Below are 11,001 nucleotides of genomic sequence, written 5' to 3'. Positions count from 1 at the left end.
CTGAATTCCTAATGACAATTTTTGGGACAGCCTATATGTGCAAACGCAACTACGCGTCGGGCACCCCATGGATTCCAAAAATTGGGCGCCCCCTGGAGTGCTGTCACCATGTGCTGCAGTCTGCATAGCATTGATTTTTCTCTGCACATGCTCTTTCTCCGCCAGCAACGCAAGCAATGCATTGCACGCATGCAGTCATCGACCGACTATGAATTGCCTAATTTTATGGCGCCGGTAGGATAGATAGACCCGGAATCCTCCCATTACCGCGTCCTGCTGCCCCCACATGCGGACGCTAATCACGTGATTACTGCTGATTATATGATTTAATCACAATCGGCAGCAACCGTTACATTTTTATACTTAAAATTTTAAATTTTGTGTTCATGTTGAAATTTTTAAATTTTGGAGTTGAAAGTTTTAAAAGTTGAGTTAAAAGTTTTAAAATTTGGAATTGAAATTTTTGAATTTTTGAGCTAAAAGTTTTGAAATTGGATTTGAAAGTTTAAAAATTTGAGATGAAATTTTTGAATTTTCAGTTAAAAATTTTGAATTTCGGGTTGAAAGGTTTGAAATTTTTAGTTGGAAGTTTCATAAAATTAAGTTCAAATTTTCAAATTTGAGCTCAAAATTTAAGATGAATGTGTCAAAACAATATCTCGGCAATACTAAAAAGGGTGGCTATCAAGCAGAAAAAGTGGATCGGTCACGAGACAAGAGGTTTATATAGATTCAGGCCTTCTTAACGAGAAGTAATACCCTACTCCTGTCGGGGGAATAATCCGCCGAGTATATTATTGATCGTATGATCTGAGAGAAAAGTTATGGCCCTAAAGGCACCCGAACCCCTCCTTATATAGGGGGAGGAGTCTGTATTACAAGATACAGCCCATGTTCATAACGGAAATTACAATCACATCTGACTAGGACCTTCGGATGTTTCCTTAGTATACAAGCTAACATAACAACCGAGTCCTTTACTAAAGATATTTTATCTATATATGGTATCCCCATACCCAGTCGGATATGCATGCCGTATGGGTATGGGGTATCCATAATTTCCACAGTAGTCCTTGAGACCTTTACAGTCGATGAAATAATCTTCTCTTGAGCCTTTTAGATGAAAATCCCGAGTGCTTTAATTATTCCTGCCTTGGTCTCCCGAGTGCTTGAAGCAAAGACTGTGAAGGGCTAAAAAATAAAAAAAATAGGTATAGCCCCCGACTATGTGATTAGTTAAACAAAACTAAACATATAGTCAAGGTATAATTTAATAACCAACCGAGTGGTTTTATAAATAAAATTACCCAAGTAATCAAATAGCAAAGCTTATGCGACTTTTATCCAAAAATTCAGCCGACTGTTTTAATTTAATAAGATCACCATAAAGTTATATAAAGATCCGAGTGGTAAAAGCACTCTAAAGATCTGTTATCTATTTTGGTGCTTAAAACAGCTTTCGTTATAAAGAATCCAAGTAAAAACTCTTAAATGATTTATCAACCGCTGAATAAATAACAACTTCCAAGCTTAAACAGCCTAAGCCGTAACTTGTGCCTGTCATTAAAGAAATTAAGCATATAACAAGCCAAAGGAACGACAACTTTAAAAAACTAGTTGTCTTGATTTAACCCTAACAGCTTTGTGACCTTATAAAGAGGTCAACAAATATGATATTTTACTGTAGGGCACCTTTTTGTTTGCATAGTAGTAATTCCAAAGAATTATCTAACTGCATTAAAAAGATTTTCAACGGTATTGGGCTATATTATTGTGGGCAATTTTGCCTAAGCAAATAATACGCCTAAGTCCCAAAGGACCACAATCAGCCACACCGAAAATATAATTGGGCTGAACACTGTTTAGGCCCAGGCCCATTAGCGCTTTCCGATACCCTGCGATAAAAATCGCAACGAAGGAAACCCCTTCATCTTCCTCGCCGCAACTACCACTTCTTTCCCTATTTCTCGCTATGGTAACAAAACCGCGCCGGCGAAAGTTAGGGTTTGCAACCACGCCTCAATCCGCCTTCTACGAACCATTTTTCTTCCGCCAGAGTCTTCCGCGCGACCACCACATCAATCTCCCCACCAATCATCACAACTCTCTCTCCAGATCTCTTCATCCCTTTCTCATCCATGACGGAGGAGAGAGAAAGCTTTGAAAGCCAATGGGCGCCTTCCGACGTTACGGAGGATAATCTGAAGGAAATGGTGGCGCACGGTGTACTTCCGGCCAAGGAGATCATCGGATGACGTCCAGCGTGCGACAAGGCCTTCCTAACTCCTGACACTCATGAGGTTGTTGTTTTCACTCCATTCTTCTATGGAGTGAAAATAGGAAAATGATTTTTTGATGATGATGACGATGTTGATGATTGTCACGACCGGAAATAACCCAACGGGCGTTCCTTACGTGCGTGCATTATTCCTTGTCCCAGGAGGCAAGGTACACCAAAAGTTGATACAATTCAGAGTTTAACAAGCGGAAGCGTAATTAATTAATTTATTACATGGGCGGCGAAGACCCAACACACAAGCAGACAAACGAAAAACAGCGGAAGACTAGGGCGACGACCACAGGCGCTTGACGGCAGGCACGAGTTAGACACCAAAGCTTTCATCATCCAGGGGCTCCTCTTCTGGGTTTGGGAAAAATTGAGCAAGACTGAGTACAACCACCGTACTCAACAAGACACACCCACAAGTGCAGAATAAATGCAATGGAGTACAAGGGAACCATAATATAGGGAGTTAGGGTTTGCAGCAAACAGCATTAAAAGACACTTAGTTGCTCAAAGCTATTTTGTAAACACGGTCCTAGAGCTATACAATATTATTAATCAAGGCCGTGAACCCACACGAACCTGCCTTAACCCAAGGCCTACGATGATTCAGACCGAACTGGCAACCCGACCCTGGGTCCCAGCTCGTCCCAAGCCAACCCAGGCCAACCATTCCACATTTTAGTTGTTAAGCAGGTTTTAAGAATTATAAACACTAACTTGGGTACATTGCTCGGCTTGCCCATAACCGAGGACGCGGCTATTCGAATAGATTATACTCTGATCAGAGGTGTACATCTTTACCCACAAGATACATCTTCCTCACGTGTAACCACGTGCCACATACCACCACGGTATACGGACGGAAGACGTGACATAGTTTCCAACCCATCCTAGCCGTAGACAAGAGTACCGACCCAACCCCACCTACGGCCGGAACCCCCGGGACAGGTAGGCAGGACTGAGCCCCTAGCAACAGGACACCGGCCCTGTGCCATGACATCTCGACTACCGGGCCGCAGCTCGTGTAGCCTTCATTTGTCCTGGAGATGTCCATCGACCCCCGACTTCGTCCATCTCCATCCGTGTACTTTTGTTTATAACCAGACTGAGCCACAAACTAAGCCTTACCCACTAGACATGTGGAAGTACGGTAGTGCTTTGCAACAGAGGCCCGAAGACCGGTCCTTATATGGCCGAGGTGCTACTATCAAAACCATGCACCCCGAGCCCAGCCTAAAACCATTTTGAGGGTTTTGAATAGAGGGGAGGTGTGAATCCAATTCCACAATGATCCAACAATTCCATAGTGTCCAGGTGATGAGAATATCCCCAAGGTCTAGAGTTGTAAAACCACCTAATGTTGCCTAATTAACCAGCGAAGCATCAACCTAAAATCATACTAGTAGTAACCTCCATCCAAAAAGTACTCCATCTCTAGGATGGGGAAGATAGAGCAAGACTGAGTACTTCCCACTGTACTTAGCAAGTAATACCAAGAGGAGGTATGATGCAAGGTATTCCAAGGTAGGCTATAGATTATTTGCATAAAGCCGGTATTTAAAACCAAAAGTATAAAGCCGGTATTTAAAAGCAAAAGTTGAAAGTAGTAAAACAGTTGTAGTAAATTAAGCAATATTAATCATCACTGTCCAACGCTTCACCAAGTTGCAACAAGCCCAACCAACCACTTGAACTAAACCAGTTCCATTAAGTCAAATTGTTAGGGATGAAACTAATCATGGTTAATCTGGTTGATCGCCCATAACCGCGGGCACTGCTATTCGAATAGTTTTACTCTGATCAGAGGTGTACAACTGTACCCACAAGCGACAGTCCCACAACACGTTTTCGTGCGCCGACGTGCCACCATGACATACCGGAAAGAGACTATGATAGGACCCTTCGTATAACCATCCCTAACCAATCACACCTCGCTGGGGTTTCACCCCCACCCCTAAACTGAGCTGGGCAGTCCCCCCATGCGCCACGGTGAATCCAGAAGCTGATAAACGGGTAAACCCCCGCTGACCCAACCATCATGTGCACCCTTGCCTAGGTACGTTAGCTATGAAAAATCCACACTACAAGCCTAGCCATTGCCCACACTGGCTTGTGGAACGCGCAGTAATTCTTCTAGTGTTTCCCATGAACCGGTCCTTAAATGCTATAAGCGTGCCTATCAAAACCATGCACCCACGACCCACCATTAAACATATTTTAGTTTAATTAATATCATGGTTGTACATATCCAATGTCATCATAAATAATCAAGGTCTAAAATATTAGTGAGATGCCCCATAGTGAGCTAGTTGATTGTTGACGGTCGCTAGCGATCAGTTTCAACCATCAATATTACCTAAATAGAGGAGAACTAGTTATGCTTGCAATGCATATTTGTGTTAGAATAATAATATTCCACTAGTATTAGGTTTACTAACCTTTTGCAGAGAATAACTATAAAGTGGAGGAGAATCGATATCAAATCAGACGATAAATCAATCGGACGGTGTCGAGAATCATACTTATGCATGAATGGGCCAAGAACTCAGAAATGATACGATGAGTTGGGCCAAAATTCACAAGTCCGCGGAGAAGAGCACGAGAGGAGGCCACCAGCTGAAATCTGGGCTGGTTGGGCTAGCCCCAGGTTCGAATGAACCAGGCGGTTCGGCCGAACCATCCTCAGCGCCGTTTGATCTAAGACTTTGCCTGGACAGTGTAGATCAGCCCCCATTGACAGTAGGATGGTATTTTCGACCATTCCAACCATCACAACCGTCATTGGGAGGCTATAAAAGGAGCTCATATCTTCACTTCACTCACACACTCCAAGCAAAGCTCTCTCATATTCTCTCAAGTTTAGTTTAGTGTTCTTAAGCTAGTGGAGTAAGAATATAACAGGAATCGGAGTCTGGAAGCCTTCGGAAGAGTTCAGGTATGGCTCCCCCTGGTTCAGCCGAAACACACTGATCACCGTTGATCCTGGGGTTTGGCATGGACGCTCCAGATGCTCTCCTAATGACGGTTGCTTGGTAGTTCGGACATTTCCCCTTCTCACAACTGTCATAACTGCAATATAACTAGACCTCACTTCTTCACTTCACACACACACTTCCAAGCTTGAGTTGAATTATAAGAGACTCTATTGTACTATATTGTATACTAGAATAGGAAGAGAGTAGAGTAGAAGAAGTCGGAAGAATTCCGGAGTTGTCGGTAATCTTCTCCTATTTCTTTTATTCTGTTTATCACTCTGAATTCAATATAATATTCTTTCTGAGTAATTTGGATTTATCTTGTGAGAATTATCTCTTGGTTAGTTCCTAAATAGCATACAGGATTATTGTTCACTATAATCAACTAAAATATAGTGATTGCTTTGGTGAGTTATAAACACTAAAGTAGATATTAATTGCTTAGACGTGGTGTTTAGGTAATTGTTATCCAGTAATTGCTGCGTATCCCATAGTACGTTTGAGGTAGGTGTAGAGGTGGTGACAACCCTCAAGATCACTTAAGTCCTCCCTGTCCGGGTACGTAGTAAAGCGACATCTGGGAATAGCGGGTTGCCAGTGCCTGAAGTATTGCATTAGGATTAAAGTTAAGGTTTCCCTAGACACTGTTTCTCACTAGTAAATCCTTTCTACCCTAGCCTATCATCTGCTTGGTGTCCTTGGAAGATCTGACCACACACGTTTCCTTGGATTCGATACCCTTGGAATACTCCGTAGGGGAAGTGCTACATTGGTATATCCGTGCGCTTGCGAATTCTATCTATGATCGTAAGAAATACCAATAAGTATTTCTGGCGTCGTTGATGGGGAACGGTTGCTGATCATTTCTGAACCTTGTTCATCCTCGTATCCTTTTTACGTTTTTATTCTTCCTCTACCCCTTCTATCACAGAGAAGTATTCCTGTTAAACTCTTCTCGACCATGAAGCAATCTCTTTTTGAGCTGTCTGCTCCTCGGGGCGAATTCTATGAGCCACCTCCTTCATCGGAGCCCATTTATACAACTGTCTATGAAATTCGCCCCGAACTAATCAATATGGTTAGGGAAAATCCTTTTTCTTGGTTTGATCTAGAAAATCCCTACCATCATTTTCTTTGTGGCATGAGACAAGAAACTGTGCCGTGGAAATTGTTTCCGTTCTCTCTTCAAGAAAGGGCGAAGCAATGGTACACCTCTACCGTTGGATGCGTAAATGGTAGTTGGGAAAAGTTGCGAGATAGATTCTGTCTTGTCTTCTTCCCAGTTACTCGTATTACTGCCCTTCGAGTAGAAATTCTCAGTTTTAAGCTGATAAAAAACGAATCAATCGGTGCAGCTTAGTCCAGATTCACTAATTTAGTGCAGTCCGGACCAACCCTATCCTTACCCGAGTATGTGCTACTGCAACACTTCCATACGGGTCTGGATAAGGAGTCTGCATTCTATTTGGACATAACCGCCGGAGGATCATTCATGCACAAAACACCATCGGAAGGAAGACTAATTCTGGATCGCATTCTAGAAAATACTTCCTTCATGACGCAATCTGATGAACCCCAGTCGAAGGCATCCGTGTACAAGATAGAGGAACCTCTAACGATCGAGCCACACTCTGAACCATCATGTTCTGCTAGCTCGATTGAGGAGAAGGTTCCTGAGCAGCCATCCGTCGAGAATGAAGAAATTCAGACTCTAGATCGTGCCGCAATTTTGTTCAGGGACGGTTTTGAATAAGATTATGGCAACACCCTGAACTATTTTAGTAAGAAGAAACCACTCGTTCCTTTGCCGCCCCCCGATCCTATGGAACTTGGGTTCCTAAGGGAAACTATTCGGGAGCTAACATCCATAATGAGCGACGAATGGCTAAGGGAGGCAGAGCTTTCATCCTAAGTAATTAGGTAAATACCGCTCCCCGAATCATTCCTTGCCATCTGGAAGAGAATGACATTGGTATTCTCTACAGTCTGACCGTTGGGGCCAATCTCTTCTCCGAATCTTTTGCATTCGCTTATCTAAGTGATAAGGCAGTAACCCCGACGAACAAATTCTTCAAGCATCCGAACAGAAATATCATTGAAGGATTTGAGATTATGCAAGATGTGTCTGTCTGCTTTGAAGATAGTGAGGCGATCTTGGATTTCCACATCTTTCAAATTCAAGATTTTGACATCCTAATCGGGCTACCCATTGAGCAGCTTCTCATTGACACACCCCGATTAGACAGCCTCAAAATAACGCTGGGAGGGAATGGATTTTCAGTTCCATTCTCACGGGCAAGGATCGCCTTGACCAACACTCTCCTAGAAATTGAGTCAACGGAGGAGGTAATAGCAGTTCCCCCTCACGAGTCTCCCGAGGCCCTTCTAGAAGATGAAGTCTCCGATTTCATTAAGGAAGAAGCGAAACCCGGTGAGACTCTCGATCTGCTAATCAAAGAACTGCCACCTCAACCTCCGCTTGAGCTAAAAACCTGTACCTCCGGGCCTACGCTATGTGTTGTCGAAGCGACAACTGCGTACATCGAAGGACATGGTTACTCAACAGTTGTTGGGAACGATGAGTGTGTATATTCGAGATTTTTTCTTGGGATCCCCTATTACATGCCCCTAGGGGCCTATTTATAGTCCTATTACAGGTCCCCCTATTAGGGTTTAGGTTTTACAGGGGAATTTACATGGTTGCCCTCATTAAAGGGACATTTACATGGGCACACCGCGTAATTGAGATACATGGGCCTCCACTGGGCCGATTGGCGAACGCTGGCCCAATGGCCAATGGGCTTAGAGCGACCGGGATATCCCCTTGGGCCTCCCCGAAGCTCGACTTGTCATGGTGAAGTTACCCTACGGCATGCACCCCTTCGCCACCTGGTCTTTGCCCGAGATGCCTTCTGACCTGCGGGATACCAACGCGATTCTTCGCCCTTCGCTGTCTTTGCTCCATAGTCTTCGCCATGTGGGCTTCGCCCCGATGAGCTTGCCGCCTTGGGCTTGAAGTCTTGCTGGTTACTTGGTTTTGGCAGGTCTGGTCGGAGGGTCTCATGACATACCACCAACAAGCCCCTCACAGGCAAGGGTGAGATAGGAGCTTCGGCCGAGACCGTGCAAACCATGTTGTATGGTATGAGGTGCCCCCTTTCGACCGATGCTCCAGCCGAAACCTGTATTGTAGTCCTGCAAAGAATGCGTGTTGCGTGTAAATGTATTTTTATTAGTAAAGTTTTGTAGCTTTCGTCTTTTGTAAGCAGCGAAGTCGTGCTTATTCTTTCACTGGGCCAGAATGAACAGTGATGGGCTTGCCTTCGTGGGCTCACTACTGTGCGGCGCGGCCAATGGGAATTTACCGTTTCGCCCACCCTTTTGACATGTGGCGGCCCATGATTGGTTTGGGAGGCGAACCGACGCCTGGGCGGGTTATATATTCCCCTCCCCCCTCTTTTTCACCGCCGTCCCCTTGTCATTTTCACCACGCGTTCTTTCTCTTTTCTCTCCCCTCAGAACGATCTTTAGGTCGTTACACCTTTCGACCGTTTCCCTTTTAGACGCAGCCCTCACCCTTCGCCATGGCCCCTCGTAAGCTAAACCCAGCCTCTGTTACAGGTCCCTATCCCGGTAGGATATACGACGACACCACCACCTATCTGGGCGCTTCGCTTATGGACGAAGAAGAGTTGGCGAAGCTGGTGGCCTCCAACGTGCTGTTGGAAAAGCAGGCCTTTGCTCCAGGAAAGGCCATTGTGCCGAAACCTGGCGACAACCGGACGGTGGTGTTCGCCGTGTTTTTTGAGGCCGGCCTTCGGTTTCCATGCAACGAGTTGTTGCCGGAGATTCTTCGCCTTTTCCAGGTGGAGCTTCCCCAACTGAGCCTATCGGCTCTTGTCAGAATCGCCATCTTCGACTGGGCGTGCCGGACCTCTAGGTTCGAACCAAGCACCGAGCTTTTCGGCGCCATTTTTTACGCCACCGTGAATTCGAAGACAGTGGTCACTCCGGCTGGGACGAAGAAAATAGCGTTCAGGAGTGTGAACTTTAATGTTCGCCCCGAGTGCTCCGATCTTTGGCCGGTGAACGCCGCTATGTCGAAGTGGGATTGCCAGTGGATGTCAAAGTGGTTCTACCACTCCATCCCCTTCGAGGCTGGATCCGACGCGGCGAAGGCCCTCCGATGGCGGCGCAGGGCGATTGCGCCAAGCAGGAAACCCAAGGTCGCTGTCGATGGCGCCATGGAAGCCCGGTTTGCCCTTCTTCGCAAGGTCTGCTCTCGCCTTAGCTGTCGCGACCTAGTGGAGGAATTCTGCATGCTTCGGATTTTCCCTCTCTCCCAGTCGTGGCAGGTCGAGATGAACCAGGACGAGGAGGTCGACGGCTTGCCAAAGCTTGTTATGCCTGAGGGGGCGAACAGTGTCTCTACTTTCCTAAATGCACTTGTGTTTCACCCCTCCTTTTTTTTGTTCGACGCTTGATGTTATGACACGTTTGTTTTCGCAGTGCTGACTCTTGCTCAGGCCGATACTGAAGCCCGTAGGATGATCGACGATGTGTCGGTCACTGAGTACAGCCAACTACTCACGCGGCAGGCGGCTGGCCGGGCGAATCGGGTGTATGATGGCGATCGTCCACCCCGGGCGAAACCCTTCAAGGCCGATGGCAATGAGGGGATGTCCAGGAAGCGTATGCGTGGGCAGGTGAAGCTGGCCCCTCGGAAGCGAAGGGCCCCCACCTCCTCCGACTTTGATGCCGATGATGAAGATAACATCGAGGACCATGACGGCGAAGAGGAAGGGGAGGACGAAGGGGAGGCGGAAGTTGCGGCTGAAAAGGCTGCGGACGAGGTGGTCGACAACCGCACCGAGACTCATGGCTACACCACTCAAAACATCAGCCTCAGAGTATTCTCTTGCGGCGCCCCACTTCGCCCCCAGTGATTTTGAAACTCGGGCGGAGCTTATCCCCTTCGTCGAGGGGGTAAGTAATCTTGTCTCACCGGCTGGTAGCCCGAGCTTGTTCGCCGAACTGAACGAGTTCGACGAAGGGTGTTCTGCCATCAAAAGCTTGGCAGTCCGGGTTTATTGTTCGTTTTACTTCCCTTTCCCTCGTCGTTTTTTTTGACAATCTTATATCTGACGCTCGCCCTGTTCGCCCCCTCTATTTTTTGAACCAGATTCTTGCGGCCCATTGTTCGATAGAGCGAACCATGCGGGCTCGTCTTGATGGATTGAAGAACCGTCTTCGAGGAAAGGATGACGAACTGGGCCGCAAGAGCTTGGAGATGGAGGGCCTCGCTAACACCCTCAAAGAAACGAAGGCTGAAAATAAGCGGCTCCAAGCCGAGCTGGAGAAGGGGAGCGAGGCGAACGCCGAGATCGAACGACTCAAGGCTGAGCTCCAAAAGGAAAAGGATCAATCCGCCGCCTTGGCTGAGTACTATAACCTTACTGAGCCGAAGATGGAGGCTCTTCGCCAGAAGGCCCTAAAGGCGGAGGTGAGCGCTGAAAAAGAGGCGGAACGGTTCGCGCAAGAGATGGCGAAAGCCACCGTGTCTGCCAAAACCGCGTGCCGTACGCTTCGCCTTGCCCTCACTGATATGGGGGCGAGGGTACGAGGAGTCCCTGGCGAAGATGCCTCTGCTTTTGACTTCTCGGAGTGAAATCAACAGGCCGGCGGGGCGGTCTCGGATTGCGCCACCGCGTACGGCAATTGCTGTGCGCGTGTGTCGGC

This window comes from Oryza sativa, chromosome 1, assembly GCF_034140825.1.
Source record: "Oryza sativa Japonica Group chromosome 1, ASM3414082v1".
Taxonomy (NCBI): domain Eukaryota; kingdom Viridiplantae; phylum Streptophyta; class Magnoliopsida; order Poales; family Poaceae; genus Oryza; species Oryza sativa.
Note: the sequence above shows the minus strand (reverse complement) of the source record.